Below are 24,174 nucleotides of genomic sequence, written 5' to 3'. Positions count from 1 at the left end.
TCTGATTCTCTAGGATACCACAATCCCAGATCAGCTATACCCTTAAGGTACTTGAAAATTCTATTCACAGCTGTTAAGTGAGGTTCTCTTGGATCTGCTTGAAATCTTGCACAAAGACAAGTAGCATACATGATATCAGGTCTACTTGCAGTTAGATAGAGTAGAGAGCCAATCATACCTCTGTAATCAGTAATATCTACTGATTTACCAGTGTCCTTATCCAACTTTGTTGCAGTGGCCATAGGAGTGGATGCACTTGAACAATCTTGCATTCCAAATTTCTTCAACAAATTTCTGGTATACTTAGATTGACAAATAAAAGTTCCTTCTTCATTCTGCTTGACTTGAAGACCCAGAAAATAGTTAAGTTCTCCCATCAAACTCATTTGATATCTTGACTGCATCAGCTTGGAAAACTTCTTACAAAGTCTGTCATTTGTAGAACCAAAAATGATATCATCAACATATATTTGCACCAAAAGTAAGTCCTTTCCATGATTGAGGTAGAACAATGTTTTGTCAATAGTCCCTCTGTTAAATCCATTTTCCAGAAGAAACTGAGCTAAAGTCTCATACCATACTCTTGGAGCTTGCTTAAGGCCATAAAGTGTTTTATCAAGCTTGTAGACATGATTGGGAAATTTGGGATCTACAAAGCCTGGAGGTTGCTCAACATATACCTCTTCTTCTAATTTTCCATTGAGAAAAGCACTTTTCACATCCATTTGAAAGCTTTAAACTTCTTGTGAGTAGCATAAGCCAAAAATATTCTTATGGCTTCTAATCTAGCAACTGGTGCAAATGTTTCATCATAATCAATTCCCTCATGTTGAGAGTATCATTTTGCAACCAGCCTTGCTTTGTTCCTTGTAATTATGCCATCACTGTCAGTTTTATTTCTGAACACCCACTTTGTACCAACAACAGACTTGTTCTTTGGTCTTGGAACTAGGGTCCAGACTTTATTTCTTTTAAATTCATTTAACTCTTCTTGCATTGCCTGCACCCAATCAGCATCTTAAAGAGCTTCTTCCACTTTCTTTGGTTCAGTCTGAGAAAGAAAAGAATGATAGAGACATTCATTTGATGTAGCTGTTCTAGTTCTGACACCTGCATCAGGATTTCCAATAATTAAGTCAGGTGTATGTGCTTTAGTCCACTTCATTGCAGATGGAAGGTTTTCTCTAGAACTGGATGCTCCCCCATGATCCATGCTATCTCCATCAACATTTTCTGATGCTCCCCCTGAAATTATGCTCTCTGAGTTGGATCCTTCATTATTTGAGTTTCCAGAAATATCAGAACATGAGTTTCCAGAATTATCAGAAATTGGCCCATCAGAACTTGAAGAGCCTGTTGTAGGTTCTGATGCTTCTTGAGATGTGGTTAGATCTTCAGTATGCTCCCCCTGCATAGGTGCATTTTCCTTAGGCGTAGTCACCACAGTTTCAATAACATCAGAGTTTAATCCATCAGTGTTTGCAGTATCAGGATTTAGAGAATCAGAATTTAAAACTTCATTTTCGAATCTCAGCTGAACATGATCATTGAAATCTTCAAGTCCAATAATCTTCTTATCATCAAAAGAGACATTGATAGATTACATGACAACCCTTGTTCTTAAATTATAGACTCTGAAGGCTTTTTGTAGAAAGTGGATATCCAACAAAAATTCCTTCATCAGCTTTTAGATCAAATTTGGATAGCTGTTCGGGATGAGTCTTAAGAACAAAACACTTGCATCCAAATACATGAAAATACTTCAGATTTGGCTTCTTTTTCTTCACCATCTCATATGGTGTCTTTCCATGCTTGTTAATGAGTGTTGCATTCTGAGTAAAACAAGAAGTCTGCATAGCTTCAGCCCAAAAGTAGGTTGGCAACTTTGCTTCATCAAGCATAGTTCGTGTAGCTTCAATAAGAATTCTATTCTTTCTTTCAACAACTCCATTTTGCTGTGGAGTTCCAGGAGCAGAAAATTCCTGCTTTATTCCATGGTCTTTGCAGAACTCTTCCATGATCAAATTCTTGAACTCAATGCCATTATCACTTCTTATGATCTTCACAGAATCTTTGACCAATTTATCCAGTTGCTTGACATGATCAATCAAGATAGATACAGTTTCACTTTTTCTGTGCAAGAAATACACCCATGTGTATCTGGTGAACTCATCCACTATGACCATAGCATATTTCTTCTTTGCAATAGACATGACATTAACTGGACCAAATAGATCAACATGTAGTAGGTGATAAGGCTCAAGAATTGATAATCAGTCTTGTTCTTGAATGAAGATTTTCTTTGTTTTGCATTCTGACATGAATTACAAAGGTCATCAGGAGCAAATACTGATTTTGGTAGTCCTCTCACAAGATCTTTCTTGACTAGTTCATTTATATTGTTAAAATTTAAATGAGAGAGTTTCTTGTGCCAATCCCAGCTTTCTTCAATTGATGCTCTACTTAACAGACAGATTGCAGAACCATCAGTACTTGTTGAAAGCTTGGCTTCATAAATGTTACCATGCCTGTATCTTTTTAAGACAACTTTGCCTGCAGATTTGCTTACAACTTCACAGTGTTCTTCAAAGAAATCCACATGATAACCTCTGTCACAGATTTGACTCACACTCAGCAGATTGTATTTAAGTCCTGAGACCAGAGCTACTTTTTCTATGATGACATTCCCAAGATTGATATTGCCATATCCCAAAGTTTTTTCAATATTGCCATCTCCATAAGAAACACCCGGGCCAGTTTTCTCCACAAAGTCTGATAGCAGGGCTTTATTTCCAGTCATATGTCCTGAACATTCACTGTTCAGAACTAGGATATTATTCCTGTTGCCCTGCAATCACAAAGACCACTAATGATTAGTTTTAAGGACCCAGACTTGCTTGGATCCTTTGGCCTTTTTAAGTTTGTTAATATTTGCAGCGGAATTAGCATCAGAGTTTATGTTAACAGTTTTCTTATCAGAATTTGCAATATCAGACTTTGCATCAGAACTTATACTAGAAGGAATAATGCTAACTTTCTTTACAGAAGGTTTTATTTGATAATAATCATAGTACAAACTATGATATTCCTTACAAGTATAAATGGAATGCCATAAACTACCACAATGAAAACAAGGATTTTGTGGCTTATATCTAACAGACTGACTCTTAACTCCTAATTTTGAAGGTAAGGAGTTTATGTTCTTATTCTTCCTGCAAAAAGAAGCCAGATGGTTAGAACTTCAACAATTATGACATGTTTTTCTAGGAGTATTAGGAACAGGCTTATAATTGTTACTTTTGTTCATACTTTCCTTTCCATTCCTATTTTTCCTAGGTGGCTTTACCTTGTTTACATTCTTAACATCTTTCAGCTTATGCTTAAGCTGCTTCTTAGTCATTAAGCCTATGTTAACTTCAGTTGGCTTATCCTGTTTAGGTTTGTCAGAAGTTACTTTCTCCTTAACTTCTGATTTCTCAATATCAGACTTTGCAGTTACAAACTTAACAGGATTTACCTTTGGTTTTTGTTTAACAACTATAGGCTCAGTTTCTATAGTTCCCTTACTGTTCTTATCATCTCCATAACCTAAGCCCTCTTTCCAGTTGCCACTACTAAGAATATCCTGAGTTATTTTACTAGAGTTAGTCCAAGTCCTGATAATCTCTCTATCCTTTTCTAACTCAGTTTTTAGAGATTCATTCATTTTTAACACTTCATCCCTAACATAAAAAGCATCATCTCTATCTTTCTGAGTTTGATGGAACATGACTAATTCTTTTTCTAAATAATCATTCCTCTTTTTATAAGCAAGATTTTCAGAAGTTAATATTTCACATGTTAAAGTTTGATCTTTATAACTAATGAACATGGTCTTAAGATATCTTCTCAACTCAGTAATATCATCAGTATGAAAGGCATAAGTAGTTTGAGGTACCTTTAAGTTAGCAGTATCAGAACTGCTATCAGCATTTGCCATCAAGGCATATTTTTCCTCATCCTCAGAATCTGAAGCATCTGACCATCTTTTCTTCTTTGTGACAAGAGCCTTGCCTTTGTCACTTTTCCCTTTTCTGCAATCTGGAGATATATGGCCTTTCTCACCACAGTTGTAGCATTTAACATTTGAGTAATCTCCTCTGTCATACTTTCCTCCTTAGCCTTCAGATTTTATGAAAACTTTCTTTTCAGAACTTGCACCTTTCCTGGAAAACTTCTTTCCTCTTTTGAATTTCCTGTATGCAATCTTTGTGATTCATTTCACCATAAGAGCACACAGCTTTATCATCTCTTCATCAGGGTCTATCTCAGATATACTTTCAGTTTCTGAGTCATCATCACTATTAGAACTTGATGACTCAGTATCAGACTTTGTGATGAGAGCCTTGCCCTTGCCTTTCTTTGAGGCAGCTTCTTTGGGAATTTCCTCCTCATCCACAAAAGCAATTGTCCTTGACTTTCTTCCATTCCTCTTGCTTTTTTGTTCCATCTCAAGTTCATGAGTCTTGAGCATTCCATAAATTTCATCAAGAGTTGTTTCATCAAGATTATAGTTGTCTCTTATTATTGTGGCCTTCAAATCCCATCTTTCAGGAAGAGCTAACAGAAATTTAAGATTTGAATCTTCAATATCATACTCTTTGTCAACTAGTGACAAATCGTTCAAGAGTTTGACAAATCTGTCATATAAATCAGTTAATGACTCATCAGGCTTTGAGTCAAAGTGCTCATACTATTGAGTGAGTATCGTCTTCCTGTTCTTCTTGATTGAATCAGTTTCCTGACACCTTGTTTCCAAAGCATCCCATATATCTTTTGCAGTCTTGCATTGAATTACCCTGTTTGACATGACATTATCAATGACACTATGTAGCAAGTGTCTTATTTGCATCCTTTGCAATCGATGAGATATCTTCAACAGTGTAATCACTTTTCTCCTTTGGTACAGACTTTACTGGCTGACCTGCAACTTCCACAGAAAATTTGGTTGGCATATGTGGTCCTTCATAAATCCTGTCGAGATATTCTGGATCTGTAGCTTCCAGAAACATAGCCATCTTCACTTTCCATATGGAATACTCAGAAGGTTTCAACATGGTATCGACTATGGGTTATGGTTTTTGGAGGTTCTTCAGTTTTGGTGGGCTTGGTTGGAGTTTCTTCTTCAGACATGATTATTTTTTAATCTTAAACTGTTTGTGTGTTAACAGATTGCTCTGATACAACTTGTTAGGTCACACACACTGTAGAAGGGGGTTGAATACAGTGTTTATCACAATCAAATCGAATATAAGAACTCAAGTAACAGAAAACAGATTTTATTCAACACAATAAACTTTGTTACAATATGGAACTGTCCTCTCTCAGTGATAAACAAATTATCACGAGAGCTGCTAGAGTTACCAAGAATAATAACTTCGATAATCGTAACACTTATAGTGTAAACTCTATGCCTGTGTTTATATACTACACAGTTACAAGATAAATTCTATTTGTAATGGAATATAATTCTGCTTCCTAAAATATATCAACTAGTTATCTTTTATTCCAAGTATTCTATTCTTCATAGAATTCCTTCTTCATGCACAATTCTTTCTGTCTTAGTCTCGATCTTCTTTCCTTTCAATCAGCCGCCTGCCTTATCTGAAAGTCATCTTAAGTCCTGATATTATCTCCTGATAAATATCTTCTGATCACTTAAGTTCTGATAACTTAAGTTCTGATATCTTAAGTTTTGTCTTCAGTATAAGTGCTGATTTCCAGTTAAGTACTGATTTGTCCTGTTAAGTAAGATCTGAAAACTAAACACAAATCATATTACCCATGACATTATCAAATATATTTAACATAAAAAGACTAAGTCAAATTACAATCCTAAGAATTAGCTGTATGATAATCTAAATCGGTATTTTGTACTGTATTACTTGAGTCTGTATAAATGTCAAAGATTAGACTAGAGTATTAATCTGTAAACAGTCTCAAGCCTAAGAATAAACTCTGGAAGAAGATCAAGGAGATCATGCCTCAGAGAAATTGTGAAGAAGTTTAGAGTTGAATAAATCTGTTTTAGAAAAAATGTTCTACGTCAAGATATCTACAAGTCACATATCAAGTCATATAGAGAAGTCATTCGAGAACTCTAGAATGACTTATCGAGAAGTCTAAATTGGCTTATAGAGAAGTCCCAGAGATATCGACAAATCAAATGAAGATATGAAGATAGGAGATATCGAAAAGTCATTTTGCATATAGAGAACCCAGAGATATTGACTAGTTAAAATAAAGATATGAAGATTGGAGCTATCGAAAAGTCAATTTTTTCACTAGAGATCTCAGAGATATAGACAAGTCAAAATGCTTATAGAGATCTCAGAGATATCGAAAAGTCATTTCTATATGCATAATTTTAGAGATCTCGACAAGTCAAATTCACTTATAGAGAACTCAGAGACCTTGACAAGTCAAGACACTTATCGAGAACTTAAAGATCTCGATAAGCCATTATACTTATCGAGATGTTAGTTCTCTATACAACAAACTGGAGATCTCGACATGCTTTTCAAGTATAGAATGCAGACAAGTTAAAAATTCAAGATTATCAATCAAAAAATGATCTAATCACTTAGATTAAAAAGTCTACAAAAGTAGTTTGAAGAGTGCAAGATCAAAGTCCAAAATTAACTGACAAAGCAAAGTCACAGACCTACATGATTTGCAAAGATACACTAAGCCAGAAATGGAAAGCTTTAGAGATAACTTAAAGTAGGGTTTAGTACATCTTATTGCATGCTGTGTAAATCTGTATTTACTAATCTAGAAAGTAAACACTGGTCCTTTGTTTTAGAAGTATCAAACAGATCTAGTTTTTCTTGTGACTCTCTCAAGGAAGAAACTGAGTTCTTTACTTACAAATAACCCAGGATTTGTAGCAAAACACTAGTTTGATTGTAATAAAAAATTAAGTGAGTTTTGAAATTTTGTGTGCACTGTTTATTTCAGCTAACATAATATTACTACATTTTTAATCTGCTTTGTCAACCAAGTAACAAATATTCGAAAAGCCTTAAAAATATCCAAAACACATCCACCCCCCTCTGTGTTGTATTCATTACCTAACACTACACAAACTTACTTAAATCTAGACTCATTATTATAAAGTTTGATTAGGCCCCATCCTGGCCAACAGGCTTGCCCTGTCAGGAGTTGAAGGGTGTCGTTCCTTGGTATATCTCTGGTCTAGCCAATACTTATTTACCTTCTTTTGTGGTTCTAGTTCGGCATTAATCTCGATATTATCGGGTTAGTGACTTGGCTGCCACATTCCGAAAAGGTAGCTCGACTCGAAAGGCCCGTGACGACACTATGCAAGGTGGTGGCCCAGATCCAATAAGAAACTAGAGAGGAGAAACGAAACCCATTTTGATACTTATTTTCCAAGAAGTACGCTCATTTAGCTTGATCTCTTATAAATTGGGTACATAGAAATATTGTATGAAACAAAGCAACCTTTCCAAAATAAAGAGAAATAGATATTCACTCTTGATTACAGTAATCTAAGCCATACCTGAAGACCAAATTTTAAACGTCTACGCTGTTCACAGTCGTCAACTATCACAATAATTATAATAACCCGACCTGAATTTGTTTTCACGATCAAATTACTCTGTTAACAATAGATATTAATAAGAATAAGAATGTTTATTTTTTTTTTATATAAATTATATCCTTATATGCATCAGGGGAATTTTATCCTAATTTTGGTAATTATGGTCCCTGTACTGCCAACTTAATATGGATCGTTAGATCTTTAAATAATGTGATCATAGTTGTTGAATCTAAATTAAATGAATATTCTATAACCAATGATAAGTAGATTTTCTAAACTGGATAGAATTTCCTACCATTTCAATGATTTAAACAAAAAATAAGTAGGTATCATAAACTGAATAGAATAGTAATGCAAAATTCATAATTAATTTGTGTCTTCAAATTCTGAATAATTTTTTTTGTACAAAATTTCTAAACCGCCACTGAATTAAACATTATTTCGTAAGTTTTGTGTGGGGCTATAATATCGTCAAAATCTGATTTATAGAACTCAAGATAGAGCCGAAATAAAATCAAACAAAACCCGATATTTTTTTTGTTTGCTTGAACTTTATTTGATTTTTTAAACTATCTCAAATTAAAAAAAATAGTTGTTTAATAGAAAATGAAACATTTGTGCATTGCACGCTGAAATATTAAAAATTTGGTAGTTAGTTAATAAAATAATATGTTCTATTTATCTGATTTAAACAAAAGTATATATTTATCAGGTTTTAAACAAAATTAAAATCAACCTAAATATACTTAATTGGATTTGATTGATATAATGAGTCTCGGGATAAAAAAATTTCAAATAAAACTAAATTCGATTTGTATACTATTGAACCAGGATAAAAAAAATATCATTTAAATTAAAAAATAATTATATTTCATAAACACAAATAAAAATGAAAAAAATACTATATATTTTAATGTAATATTATTTTTTCAAATTTAAATACGTTTAAATACAAAAATCAAATAACATCCTTATTATATTATATAATATGTATATATATAATTATTATTAAATCGCATCATATAAAAATTTTTAGATAAAGAAATTATGCATTTTAAAAATTGTAAATTAATATATATAAAAAATTATATAATTTTAAAAATAATATGTCCATTATATTTGCTTTCTTCTGTATTAAAAATGGCAGAAAAGGGTAAATTAAGTGTGTTAGGCCATGGGAATGGATTACATCAATCTACCTCAGGAGAGCTGGTTTGCCTTTTCAAAAATAAATTATTGTCTGCAAACAAATAAAGCGTGCTTCTTTGAAGATGTTTGGTGTTTTATGCCCCTGATCAATAATCTTCTCTGCCGAGGATTGATTCTCCTGCTGGTTGGTTCTAAGTTGGTTTTTCAGACTCTTCCTTTGTCAACAAAGAAAAAAAAAACCAAACCTATACGCCGGTGTAAATAATTTATCCACTTAATAATTCTGTCAATTCAATTCTAAATGATTCATACAGATATACTCCACTACAAGCTTACAACACATGTACCCTAGGCTGCTATTTTACTGATCAATGATCAATTTTCAAGGTTCGTATCTTTTTCTATTAACCACTTCTGTAAATCTATAAATCTATAAATATTCTATCAGAATCCTCAAAAGTGTATGTAATTTACAACCAATACCATGTACTTGTAACATATTTACACTAAATGCCATTGATATCAGGGACTCACGTGCAGACAGATATACATCGCAGCTTCCCGCACAAGGTTTACACATATTTTAAGATCTTTTTGTGCAGTCACTTTTCTTTGAATTTCAAATTTATATTCCTTCTTTCTCTCTTTTTAGGCCAAAGTCCAATACATTTCAAATTTAAATCTCTTATCCATTCATCATCTTCTCTCTCTCTACTACTTTCATCATCTTTTTACTATTTTATTTTCAATTTATTCTTCTCTGGACTCTCTACTTCCATACACCCGTCTCCCATCTTTAATTTACGTTTTCTTCTCTCTTCTATATGTTATTATTTATCTTTGTTATTAATTGTTTGATATAATGTCCCAGTGCATTTATTTGTTTGTGAAATTATTTCATTATTTAATGTATTTATTGAAATTTTGTCTTCGTTAATGCAGATGGAGGAGAAGATAAACTTTAATCAGTAATAACATTTCCGGAGGCTGGATGCTGATTCAAATTTTTTGACGATTGTCGGGTATTGTTACTTTATTCTTACTCATATTTTTGTGCCCATTCCTGATGAATTTAGTTAGAAATGGATTCTTTGATAGTTGATTCTTACTCATAGTCATTCTTTGATAGTTAATTTTTTCCCACTATGTTATTTGTAGTTAATTATGAATTGATTTATACGTGGAGGACTACTTTTTAATTTTGTTGTATGTAGGATTTTTGTCTTACAAAGTTAGGTACGATAATGCAATTTAAATTTGTTATTTGTGATTTCAATGTCTGTTTTTCAGGATGATATTACATTTTTGCATTTCAACCTTTTAATAAAAATCTTGGGAGAGTTTGTAATCACTTTTAAGGGTTAATCATTTCTAATTTGTATTTACAACTCATATGACTCACACCAATAAGATGCTATTCTCATAGGGTGTCAATTTATAGGAATATGCCAAATCCTTTGTAAATTAGTTGATGCAGTTAGTCGTTTGAAGATTTTTATCGAATTAATAACCCGTGCTGGGTAGATATATATATTGCTCATGCTCATCTAGCCTTAATTTTAATGGAACTTGATATAGATCTAAACTCTACACTCTACATGTTTATTGGTAGTCATAGAATGTCTGATATAATGCTTCTACCGAGTTTGTTTCTTACCTATTGTAGGTGATTCTGCCATTAAATAGTGATTGTTCTGAAAGTATATATATATCAATTAGAATTTCTTGAAATTTTAAACTGATATTACTTTACTAATGATTTCTTAATATATTTTAATACAGTTTACGTTTCGTCGATGGAGTGCTTGATGGTTTGTCCAAAAAATAAAAGGATTGATAAATTTGTCATTGTTTAGGTATTTTCTTTATCTGTATTATGTTTTGATTTAATTTTTTCTAACAATTTCATTTATCAGAATACATTTATTGTACTTAAGTTATGTTTGGAGTTGTTATGGATTAAAAGTAATATATATAATTGCTGTATCTAATAATAAGGAACGTGAGCTTCAAGGCTCAATTTTGACTGCTCTTGTGTTTCGTGACTCAATTTGCCTTAACAAGATGCCTACGTACCTTGCTGATTGCTAACCTTGCTGATTGCTAAGGATCAAGTCAAAAAATGTAGTTCTGATCTGTAGGGTGAGGCCCCTTATATAGATGTGGGAGTCCTTGAATTGGACTTGGTATAGGAGACTTGGTGGTCAAGTCTCTGAATTAGGATAGACTTAGGAGTCCTAGGGAGTAGGAAACTGATTCCTTATCCCATGAGGTTCCTTGGAGGCCAATCTACAAGGATTTATATCCTCACTAGGATTTATCTTAATAGCTGTTTTTCTCCCTTGTTTATTAATTATGAAATTAATAAATAATCAGGGTTTTTGGGCCTTCTTTGTTCCATCAGGCCTGATCTGGTCCATCAGGCCTGATCGACATGTTAACCTTTCTGGTCTGAATGTCATACATCTTCTTATTGGGCCTAGGAGCCCATACCTTGTACAATTAATGCAATTTATACAATCAGGATTTATTTATCCCTATCATTTGCCCCCCAACTTTTGGGAAACATTGATTAGGTTTCACAGAAGTTAAGTCTATTCATTCCCTTACAGGGTTTCGTTTTTGCGTAAAGTGTGGAGCGACCTACACGTTTACAACGATTGTTCCTTTTGTTCAGGAATTATCTTAATTTCCAGGAATTTTTCCCTAATTTCGGGATTTTCCCTTAATTTCTGGATTTTTCCCTAATTTTCTGGGATTTATCCTTAATTTCTGGATTTTCCCCTAATTTTCTGGGATTTATCCTTAATTTTCTGGATTCTTCCCTAATTTTCTGGGATTTATCCTTAATTTTCTGGATTTTTCCCTAATTTTATGGGATTATCCTTAATTTTCTGGATTTTCCCCTAATTTTCTGGGATTTATCCTTAATTTTCTTGATTTTCCCCTAATTTTCTGGGATTTATCCTTAATTTTCTGGATTTATTCCTTATTTCTGAAAATATTAGCATTTTTCAGAAAATATTTTAAGGAATTTCCTTATTTTTCTGTAATTTTCCAAGAATTTTTCTTTCTTTTTCCTTTTTTCTTTTTTTTTAATACAGATTTCGACCAGGAATCCATTCGACCAGGATCCTGGTCGAATTAACCTTCAGTATGCCTTGGTCGACTGGATTTCGAGCAGGGTACATTCGATCAGGAATCCTGGTCGAATTTCGGCTAGGTTTTCCTCCCCCCAACTTTTTTTTAATAGGATTTTCTTCCCTTTCGGTCAGGATTCTTGTTTTTTGACCGAATTAACCATCTTTGGTTGTTCAGGTCGACAGGATTTCGATCTTGATGTTTTCGATCAGGAATTCTTTGTGTTTCTTGGTCGAATGGATCTAAATCCTGATCGAATTAAGTCTGTTTTTGAGCCTTGATCGAATTTTATTCGACCTCAAGCATTTCAATCAGGAATTCTTATGATTTCTGGTCGAGCTGGGTCAAGAAGCAGGGTTAAAACTATTCCGGTATTTTCGACCAAGAATTTTGGTCAAAATTCTTTTCTTGACCGAATTAGCCCCTTTTTTCAGCCTTGGTTGAAGGAAATTCGACCTCAATACATTCGGCTAGGATCTTGGTGCAAGTCCTGATCGAATGGGGTCAAGAGTTCAGAATATTTATTTTGACCTGGGCCCTTAATTTGGGCTGAATTTTCTGGGACCAACCCTTCAATGGGTTTTTAGCTAATTGGGCCCCTCCCTTATTGGGCTAACTTTTGTTTTTAACTGGGCTTTTTAATCACTTGGGCCCTTAACTGGGCTTGATTTTTTCAAGGTTTTTCTAGAATTGGGCCTCATTTCTGAGTCCAAATTCCAAACTCTTCTAATATCTTTCTGGATTCTTCCAGAATCTTGAAAAAATCAAGTTTTTCTTTTGATTTTTACTAGAATTCCCTGGATAATTCCAGAACCTTCTTATTTTTTGGGCCTAAATGGGCTTTTTAAGGCCCATTGCCCCCTTCCTTGGCTATATAAAGGTGGGATGAGAGTGTGATTTTCTCACACCTCTCATTTCACCTCTCTACTCCTTCCTCAAACTTTCTAACCTTCTCCTCTCTCAAATCCCCTCCTTTAGCTTTCCAACCTCTCCTTCAGGCTTTTTCCAGCTTGCTAATGGCTGATAAGAATTCCGAGAGGGCGGCCAAAATAGCCTCGGCTTCAAAACGAGGTAAGGATATCGAGATTCGTTCTTCGTATATGTCTTTAATCGATATGATTAACACTAGGGGGGATGAATATCCCTCCACTGCACATCTCGATTCTTTTAATCATTGTAATACTTGGCACAACATAGATTTCGATAAACTAAATGCACGTTATAACGTCCTTCCCCCTCTTAGATTAGTTCCAGTCTCTGGTGGTGACCGTACTTGCCACTGGAGACCCGACACTCTCTTTATTTACACTGATGCCCTTAATGCTGGACTTAGGTTTCCTTTCCACCCTTTTATTCCTCATCTTTTAGCTGATTTACAAAGCAACCCGTGTCAGCTTCCTCCAAACGCTTGGAGGAACATTTTATGTTTTATGGTCTGCTGCCTTAGGGAGGGCTTTCCTCTTTCTGTAGCTGTTTTTAGGAAGGTCTTTCAGTGCTATAATAGCTCTTCTAGCATTTGTGGTTGGGTCTATGTTAAGCAAAGGCCCAAAAGTAAACATATCTTTAACAGCGCCTCTATTCCTGATAACAATCAAAATTGGAGGAATAGTTTCGTTGGGTTACGTTGGGAGAATGGCGACTGGGGCACACTCTTCCGATCTTCCTTCGGGAAGGTTAGCGATGGTAGCCTCAAATCCATTCACTTAACTCCCGAGGAAACTATTATTTATAATGGGCTTACTCAGGACGATGGCACTACTATCAGCTGGACTCTCTTAGAGGAGTTCTCCCTCATTCACGTGGGACTATCCTCTGTTTCTTAACAGTGTATTTTTCTTCCCTTCTCAACTTTATTTCATTTCATGCATTATTAACACCACTTACTGATGTGGTGGCCACCCCTGACCTTGAGAGGATTAAGCTCATGGGAGTTCAGTCTCTGGCTTCAGTATGCCTTCTCTCTTTTGAACTTATCTTTCGTTCTTGTAGCATTTTCTTGCCTTATACTTTGTTGATTGCTTTGTTTCAGTCTAACGCCTATTTTCAAGGCGCTGTGAGGCAAGCCGAGTCATGGAAGCGGGCTTCTGATAAGGCCGATAATGCCCTTAGGAGGCAACAGAAGAAGTATGCTACCCTGGAGAAGAAGCTCAAGCGCAAGGAGGAGGAACTCGGAGAGTCTAACGCCGAGCTGGTGGTACTTCGGGCGGAAAAGGATAAAGCTATAGACAACTCAGAGGAGTTTGCCCAATCCATGAGGATTAGGGATGATTCAGTCTTTCCCGGGTTTTTTAGGACTGGTTGGGACACGGCCCTTGGGACCGTGAACGAGGCTTGTCCTGATATTAACCCGGCGGACTATGTCTGCCCTGATGACGAGGCTTTGCTACAGAGGTTTCGTACCCGAGTAGTTGTCTCGGATCATGTTCCTCAGGATCCACTCCTTCCTCCTCCCTAGTCTTCTTCCAGACCTGCTGAGGACGATAGCTCTTCCTTCTCCTCCGAGATGACAGAGACATCCAGCGAGAGCGGAGAGGACGATGATATGGATGCCGAGGGTACCTCAGCTCCTTAGAGCTTTTTCAGCCCTGCGTGGCTTGTCTTATTTTCGAGACTTTATTTATCGAACTTCTTGTAATATTTATCCGATCTATTTTGTTTATCACCTTTTATGCTTGCATCCATGCATTTGGTTTTTATTTGTTAGGCCACAAACATACTTTGAAGAACTCATTAATTTCATAAAATTGTCTGGGATTCGTCCCTTACACAAGTCTTAATAAACTTCGTAATAAAACTAAAACATATCAATCCTAAGCAAGCAAAGCTTCAAGGTGCTTTTCAACCTACTCGCCATCCTGACGAGTGAGAATCGTATCCAGCTGCCCTACACATAGTAAACCTTCAGGTTTTGTGCATGCCAAGTTCTCGGGACTTCAAAACCATCCATAGTCTCTAGCTTGTAGGTTCCTCTACCTTGAACACTCTTGACTCTGTACGGCCCTTCCCAATTTGGGGCAAGCTTCCCTTTTTGTCCTACACCAGATTCTTTTATCTTCCTCAAGACTAGATCACCTTGTTTGAAAACCTTTCTTTAACCCTTAGGTTGTAGTAGAATGAAGCCTTTTTCTGATATTCTACTATCTTTGCATGTGCCTTATCTCGCACTTCATCAATTAGATCCAGGGCTAACCTCTGCCCTTCTTCATTTTCTTCTGCATTGAAAGCCTGAATCCTTGGAGAGGAATGTGATATCTCCACTGGAACTACTGCTTCTGCCCCATATGCCAACATGAAGGGAGTCGCTCCTGTCGTGACTCTACAAGTAGTCCTATAGGCCCATAATATGGGAAGTATCTCATTCACTCAATTATTTCTTGACTTCTCGATCCTCTTCTTTAGTCCATCCAGGATTATTCGATTTGCTACTTCCGCTTGCCCATTGGCTTGTGGGTGAACCACAGAGGTGAACCGTAACTCAATTTCATTTTCTTCACAATACTTCTTGAATTCCTCGTTGTTGAATTGTCAGTGACTAGGATACGGGGAATTCCATATCGGCACATAATGTTTTCCCACAGGAATTGTGCAACCTGCTTAGTTGTGATTTTGGCCAAGGGTTTGGCTTCAATCCACTTGGTGAAATAATCAATGAGTACAATCAGAAACTTCCTTTGTGCCGTGGCCATAGGGAAAGGCCCCAGGATATCCATCCCCCATATAGCAAAGGGAATGGGCGAGTTGATAGATGTCAGCATCTCGGGAGGTTGTCTAACAACAGGTGCATCCTTCTGACAGCGGTCACACTTCTTCACATATTCTTTGGCATCAACCATCATTTCTGGCCAATAAAAGCCTAGACGAGTTGGCCAAGGCCCTGCCCCCCAAGTGTTGTCCACAAATACCTTCATGCACTTCTTCAAGAGCCAAACGTGCCTTATCGGGCCTGAGACACCTCAAGTAAGGAACCACGAAAGATCTTTTGTAAAGAATCCCATCTATCAAAGAGTACCTTAGTGCTCGAACAGTTAACTTCCGTGCTTCAGTTGCATCACTTGGCAGCCAACCGGTTTGAATGTGAGCCTTGATGGGATCAATCCATGACGTCCCCAGGCCTATGGGAGCCACAAGCTTAACATCTATGCTTCGTGTCTTCAAAACACGGAAGTACACACTTCCTGAACTTTCTTCTATCTCAGATGAAGCAAACTTTGATAGCGCATTTGCCTTAGCATTTTCTTCCCTTGGAATGTGTTCAACATGACATTCATTAAATTGGGTCATCACAACCCTTACTAGGCGGACATACTTAGCCATCGTATCATCCCTTGCCTCAAATTCTCCCTTTACCTGGGATATGATCAGCTTCGAGTCTCCACGGACCTTTAAGTTTTTGACTCTAAATGTCCCAGCTAGACCAAGGCCAGCTATCAGGGCTTCATATTCTGCCTCATTATTTGTGGTTGGGAAGTCTAGCTTCATAGCATACTCGATTAAGAACCCATCAGGGCTTTGCAAAACCAACCCTGCTCCACTGGAATTTGTTTTTGATGCTCCATCAAAATAGAGAACCCAGTATTCTTTCTCCTTATCATCCTTCTCTTTATCCCTATTATCGACTCCCTTGTCTTGAGGTACGGTATCTTCCTGCCCCCCGACTTCTTGGTTGGGTATGGTACATTCCACCACGAAGTCAGCTAGTGCCTGGGCTTTAATGGCCGTACATGGCTTATACTTGAGATCGAACTCTCCCAACTCTATTGCCCACTTAATCAATCTCCCACTTGCTTTGGGACTGTGAATGATATTTCTCAGTGGCTGATTCGTTAGCACCTCAATCTGATGAGCCTGAAAGTAAGGACGCAGTTTTCTCGAAGCCATTACCAAGGCTAGAGCAAATTTCTCAATAGTTGAATAATTCAATTCAGCACCATGCAGAATTTTGCTGACATAATACACGGGTTTCTGGACTTTTAGCTCCTCCTTAACCAACACTGCACTCAAGGCGCTCTCTGAAACAGCCAATTACAAGAATAAAACTTCATTCAAAGATGGTTTTGCCAACAACGGGGCCTAAGCCATATACTTCTTTAACTCTTCGAATGCCTTCTGGTTTTCCTCATTCCATACAAAGTCTTTGACGTTTTTTAGTGACTTGAAGAATGACAAGCACTTGTCTCCTGACTTGGAGATGAATCGTCCTAGCGCAGCGACCCTTCCTGTGAGCTTCTGAACATCCTTGACAGTTTTTGGTGGTTCCATGTCCAGGATTGCCTTTATTTTATCGGGGTTAGCCTCAATTCCTCTCTTTGAGACCATCAATCCCAAGAATTTTCCAGATCCTACTCTGAAAGTACACTTCGTAGGATTCAACATCATCTTGTGGTACCTCAGGACCTCAAAAACTTCCCTCAAATGGGTTATATGATCAGTCTTTACTAGACTCTTGACTAACATGTCATCAACATAGACTTCCATAGTCATTCCGATAAGGTCCTTAAAAATTTTATTTACCAACCTTTGATAGGTGGCTCCTGCATTCTTAAGACCAAATGCCATAACAAGATAACAATAAACACCAAAATCAGTGATAAATGATATCTTTGGAATGTCATCCTTGTGCATCTTAATCTGATTATATCCGCTAAATCCATCCATGAAACTCAATATCTCATGCCCAGCAGTGGCATCAATCAAAAGCCAATGTTACTTCTGTCTTGGCCCTCTTCGGGGCTTCTCCAACAATATGCATAACCTTTCTAGTATATGCCTTTCTGGAATTCTTGGACAATCCAGCAGCAGTTGGACCTCCAAAGATCGTGTTTATCATAGGCCCTCGAGGTCGCGGCCCTCCAAAAATTGCATTTATAACCGGCCCTCTAGGTTGGGTATTCCGCCCCTGATCGTCTTGGCCCCTCCTGCGATCTTCAAAGTTCTTCCTTCCATTATTATTCCTGTCCCCTCCTTCTCCAGTATACTTGTTCAATCTTCCTTTTCGAATCAAAAACTCAATTTCGTCTTTCAATTGCCTACACTCATCGGTGTCATGGCCAACATCTTTGTGGAATCTGCAATACTTGCTCTTATCTAGCTTGGCGGGATCAGCCTTCAAGGGCTTAGGCCAACGAATATCTCGATCCTTCTCGATTTCCATCAAGATTTGGCTTCTAGGAGCATTCAGCTTAGCGTATTCGGTGAACTTTTGCCCAGGTCCTCCCTTCTTGGGGGTTGAATCAGGGTTTTGTTCGGTTCTAAGATACTTGTCCTTAGCGATATACTCCAGATCAGTTTTTCGCTTCTTGCCTCCAGTGGGCTCATTACTTACTACGGTCTTCCTCATGCTTTCTTCAACCTTGATATACTTCCCTGCCCTCTCTTGGAGCTGCAACATGCTTTCAGGGGGACGTTTGGCCAAGGACATCTTGAAAAACTCATCCCTAGTTCCTTGTTGCAATGCTATCATGGCTACCTTATCATCAAGGTCTGGGACTTTTAAAGCCTCCTTTGTAAAACGATTCAGGTAATCTCTCAAAGATTCCTTAGCTCCCTGCACAATACTCATAAGAGATGCTGAACTTTTCTCATGGACTCTCCCACTGATGAACTGCTTAATAAAAGCCTAACTTAACTCTCTGAACGATCCAATAGAGTTTGTGGGCAAACGACTGTACCATCTTTGAGCCATACCCGACAGAGTTTGAGGGAAGGCCCGACACTTTATAGCATCATTCACGGGTTGCAGCAGTAGTGCATTAGAGAATGTCCTAACATGATTAGCGGGGTCTCCCGTGCCATCATAGGCTTTGATAGTGGGCATCTTGAATTTCCTTGAGATATGGGCATTCATTATCTCTTCTGTGAAAGGTGGAGTTGGATCATCAGGATCTCCAAGGGGAAGGAGATTGCTTGGATCAGTTCTTGGGACGACAGCCCTTCTTCGTACCGGACCATCCAGGTCTATGACAGGAGGAGGATTTCTCCCCCTAGGAGGTATCTGGGGTCTGGTGGCCTGGTGAGCCTCCAAGTCACGCCTCAGCCTTTGGATCTCAGCCTCATGAGCCCTGATCCTTTCCTGCACTTCTTGGGGATTCGCCCCTCGGGTGCTTTGAGGGCGTTGCCTTTCATCGGCCATTGGCTCTTTGCCAGGACGCCTCCTTCTTGGGGCCACTTCATCATCCGAAGATTCGGAGTCTCTCTCAGTGTAAGGACCAGAAAATTCCCGATCCTCGGGGATAGGAGCCAAACCTCTTATATAGGGGGCGATTGCCCTCGTGCTTCACTTCGTCCAGCATATCCACTTCCTCCAACCTCGGGGGGAAGGGGCATCCCATAAGGGGGGTTAGTAGTAACAACAGTTGAATATTCATATCCGACGGGTCGAGAATTCACAGGTATATGTACTTGTTGAACTTGAGGATTCGTACCTTGAATAGTCGGGGGAGTCGTCCCTTGTGGCTGAGGTTGAGTTGCCCCTATCTGGGTTTCCACCTGAGTAGATGCATAAGTCGAATGGGGAGGTATCTCCACGGTGGACAAAATCATCTGGGTTGTTCCCGATGGTGTTCCTTCCTCCAGAGCACTAGTTGTTCTCCGTGTTCTTGCCATGGTTGTTGTTGTGCTTTCCCACAGACGGCGCCAAATGTTATGGATTAAAAGTAATATATATAATTGCTGTATCTAATAATAAGGAACGTGAGCTTCAAGGCTCAATTTTGACTGCTCTTGTGTTTCGTGACTCAATTTGCCTTAACAAGATGCCTACGTACCTTGCTGATTGCTAAGGATCAAGTCAAAAAACGTAGTTCTGATCTGTAGGGAGGCCCCTTATATAGATGTGGGAGTCCTTGAATTGGACTTGGTATAGGAGACTTGGTGGTCAAGTCTCTGAATTAGGATAGACTTAGGAGTCCTAGGGAGTAGGAAACTGATTCCTTATCCCATGAGGTTCCTTGGAGGCCAATCTACAAGGATTTATATCCTCACTAGGATTTATCTTAATAGCTGTTTTTCTCCCTTGTTTATTAATTATGAAATTAATAAATAATCAGGGTTTTTGGGCCTTCTTTGTTCCATCAGGCCTGATCTGGTCCATCAGGCCTGATCGACATGTTAACCTTTCTGGTCTGAATGTCATACATCTTCTTATTGGGCCTAGAAGCCCATACCTTGTACAATTAATGCAATTTATACAATCAGGATTTATTTATCCCTATCAGGAGTGAATTGCATATAGTCCAACCATAAGATGATAAATGAAGTTGTTCTTCAGATTTTTCTTCGAATCCCTGATTTTTGTTATTTGCCCAGATTATCGAAATTTGAAATGCAAGACTTGGGAAAAAAATACATAAGCATCAACTTTGTGTTGAATTAGACTTTTGGAATCCGCTTTACCTACTTGATCTCATCCCATAAAAGTAAGGCCTCTTCAAAGTTTGAATCTTAATATGCCATTACTTTTATTTTAGGCCTCTGCAGTGAATTTTTTATTTTTTTACAAGGTGCTATATTATCCCCACAAATTATTTAAGCAATAATAGTTGCTATCTCAATGAAAGCTTTGCCATGCTAAGGACCAAAAAATACAAGGCTAGCGGCTAGCATTAGTAACATTAGTTTCGTATATGAGTAGTCCAACTGTGATATTTCCTTGATTGCAAAGATAACGATGCCTGACAGCCAAACATTAGTTTTCCTGAAGTCGAGTCATGAGTGGGTCTCCTTCCAGGCTGCCAGATGTGATGTTCAACTTAATTTTATTTGTTTAATTCCCTGTTTGGAGTTAAAATTATCTAGGAAAATTGTTTTCCACTATATTATCAAACTTGGTATTTCATGTTAGCATTCTTGCCACCATTTTTGTTTTTTGGTCATCTAATACATGTTTTCTTATGATACAGGATATGTAATAAATTTGATTTGATTAATGTTAGGAGCTTGAGAACATGATTGATATTGCTTTCGAAGGCGGTCTTTTAATTTATCATTTTTAAGGTATGTTATTTTTATTTTATTTTAAGTAACCCAATCTTGATTAAATTTAGTTTATAAATGAATGTTCGATACAATAATTGGTTATTCTTATTAATTCGTAAACATGTGATAGAAGTTCCAAGAGAGTTTATTGTCATTTTTCAGCTTTAAACTTTCTCATTTTTATTGCCAACTATGAAATAAATTGAAAGGTTGTCAATCTTTACCAAAATAGAGGACTCTCACTCTCATGTATTGCAAGGAACTATATTTGAAAAATAACTAATAATTATTGAATTTTTTTCATTGTTGCATATGGCTTTGAATGAAAACTTCAATTAGTGAAATTTATTCCAAATGCAGAACGCTTGGTTCAGTATTTTGAAAGGTAGTCTGCTCTTCTTATTTTAGTCTTACTCATGTTTGTGCGTCATTTAGTGACTAAGTTTAGTATATAAAAGAACACTTAAACCTTTTTTAGTTCATAATCCCTATAGATGGTTTCTTGGAACTTAGCATTCTGAGAGGTTGTATGTAACTTTAGATCTTAGGACATCAATTATGCTGCTTAATTTTCTCTACATTAAAGATTATTTGTTGATGTTTGTAGTGAATAAACAATCTTATGAGTGATTTTATTTTCATTTCGATTTTTTTACTTTGTATTATAATATTATGTTTGTAGTTGATAAAATCAAAGTATACATATAAGAAATTAATTAAGGAGAATGAAACACAGGTACGAAGAGAATGAAATGAAGCAAAGTTTTTCTTTTATCAAGTTATTGCAATGTTTCCTCAAGTTATACTTTCATTTTACCTAATACATGTCTATAATGCTTTGATGAGTAGTATACTTCTGAATTGTATTATATTCCTAAACCCGGTTCATTTTATCCAAATCTAAATAGTTATAATAAATCGTAGAAAATAGTTTACAATTATTAACTCAAAGGTTGCCTCTGATGATTGAGTTTAAATCATGAAGTACTGTCAATGCCCGGCTTAAAATGTCTACCCTTAATTGTATACTAATTTTTTTAATAAATCAAAGCTACCTAATGTATATTTTAATTTTTTTGGATTGTTGCCTTTAGTTTTGTAATGTATTTTTCAATAGAACAATCTGTACATGATTGACTTCTCAAACTATGTTCATTATTTGTGTGCTCAATTTTGCAAGTACCTTTTAAACACGTTGAGGTTACTAAAATGAATTAAAGTCATTTTACAGGACAATGGGATGAAATCCGGCAACAAGCTGAAGTTACACCATCAGACACAAAGATGGGTGATAAGTCATATAGGAAGTACTATTTTGACAATAAATAAAAGAAGCTATTTACTGGGTCTTTCTATGGAACATCGATTGTCGTTAAAAATGAGAGTTTATATTTGGTAAAGTTTCTTTTATCTCTGAGCATCTTCTATGCGCTATTTTAAAAGAATTATGTTCATGTGCACAATGGTATATAGGCTAATCAGTTCAATTCTTCTATAAGAAAGTGTCTCAGTTAAGCTCATCAAAAATGGAAGAAGATTACTGCCTTGATCCCCGATGATAGATAGTTTCTTAAATTACGGGATACTGACAATGAGCTCGTATTCATTATATGTATGGTATAGGGTTGGAGCAGGAAGATGCGGTTGTAATGGATGTGTTAACCTGTTTTCTTTGTTGTTTGTAATGAGTATGTAATGGATGTGTTAACCTGTTTTCTTTGTTGTTTGTAATGAATATGGGGTTCTTTTGAGGCTGATCATGAAAAAAAATGTTTTGCAGGAGAATGAGATGCATCCCATTTTAATTGAGTAGGATGAAATGATGGATATTTCATATTATTATATAACATAAAAGTGTATGTGCTTTGACGCTAATTTAATGCACAGTGTGAGCATAAATAGTATTCTCAATCTATTTAAAATTTTAATTAAATTAATTCAAGGATATTGATATTTTATTTTTTAACAATTCAAAATAAATTAGTATTTTTAATGAATCAACTGATCAAATGAAATAATGGATGAAGAGTAAAAACTAAAATTTCACGGGTGTTTTGATCTCACAAAATCTTGATATCGAAAGTCACTACAAAACTTTTAATTATTTATAATAACTGTTTCTATTATACGGAATGAATATATTAAAAGATGTTTAAGTCGAAGTAAAGGTATCGCCAAAGGCGATGATGAGAAGTATTATTAAAAAGAACTCGAGTGTTGGATCTGGCCTTCCGAAAATACCTCTCAAGTAAATTAGAGAGTTTCTAATTTCTCCGCTGCTGACTTTGGTATGTAATATTGCAAATATGGTAATGGGACTAAGCCAAAAATAGATCACTAAGAATTAACATTACATACGTTTAGAAGTCGAGATATCACTGAGTTATAAAAATTGAAAGAAGTCTTGAGAGTAAGATAATACATTCTCATTAATTTTAAGAATCTGTGATGCTCTTAATTATTTTTCATTTCATTTCTATAAAAAGTTGAATAATAATACATAATTGATCATATATACACAAGCATATATATGACATGTTTGGCTAATGCAAAATAAGTTACTTGGTCACTTATAAGTCCGTAAATAGTATAGACAAGTGTTTATCTATAGTAAGTTAATCAAAATTATAATTTATAAACTAATAAGTTGAATGTTAAAAATCAAAATTATAACTTATAAACTAATAAGTTGAATGTTAAAAATGACGTACTTCTTTTCAAATTCTTTTGACTTTTCGCTTTTTTATTTTTTTACTTTTAATATTTATTTTTTTAAATATTTTTTAAATTTAAAATTCACGAATTAAGATAGTTGTATTAAAAAATTAACTTTAATTAATTTAAGCAAAAACAATGTAAAATTATCCAAACTTATTTAACTTATAAATATTCATTTACCTATTACTTATAAGTCACTTATTTATTTTAAATCATAAATTACTTATTTTAAAATTTTTCAAATGAGTACATACCGACGCAATTTACTTTTTCAATAACAGTCTTTATTGACAAATTATACAACTAAGATTTAGAATCCCATTACAATTTCTTTTAACTGCACTAATTAAATAAAATATTCAACATTTAAAAACTTTAAATAATTTAAATAGCACTTTTAGGTATTATTAATATTCCCTCTATTTTCTTATATGTCCTTTGATTTTTGTGCACAAACTTCTTAGTTCAATGATAACATACTTAAAATAATAAATTTAAAATTTTCTTTTTGTAAATTAGAGTTTTAATTATATATTTTTATTCAAACATAAATTTAAAAAATATTATTTTAATATTATATATATTTT

At 35.8% G+C, this 24,174-nt stretch overlaps 1 long non-coding RNA gene across 6 annotated transcripts; it reads left to right on the top strand.

The window, feature by feature from the left end:
• The first annotated feature begins 8,861 nt into the window (after positions 1-8,861).
• On the top strand, positions 8,862-22,511 carry LOC141670604 (uncharacterized). 6 transcript variants are annotated; one of them, XR_012554648.1, is made up of 8 exons: positions 8,867-8,950; positions 9,070-9,142; positions 9,282-9,325; positions 9,698-9,777; positions 10,538-10,611; positions 20,201-20,310; positions 20,794-20,887; positions 22,101-22,511. It is a non-coding gene; the product is annotated as an uncharacterized LOC141670604 (long non-coding RNA). The 6 variants fall into 6 exon arrangements; XR_012554652.1 differs by having other exon boundaries at positions 8,862-9,142; positions 22,090-22,511; XR_012554647.1 differs by having other exon boundaries at positions 8,864-9,142.
• The last annotated feature ends 1,663 nt before the right edge of the window (positions 22,512-24,174 follow it).

The sequence above is a fragment of the Apium graveolens genome, chromosome 7 (genome assembly GCF_009905375.1).
Source record: "Apium graveolens cultivar Ventura chromosome 7, ASM990537v1, whole genome shotgun sequence".
Classification (NCBI taxonomy): domain Eukaryota; kingdom Viridiplantae; phylum Streptophyta; class Magnoliopsida; order Apiales; family Apiaceae; genus Apium; species Apium graveolens.
The sequence above is the reverse complement of the archived record's forward strand: the minus strand, read 5'-3'. Positions and strand labels throughout refer to the sequence as shown.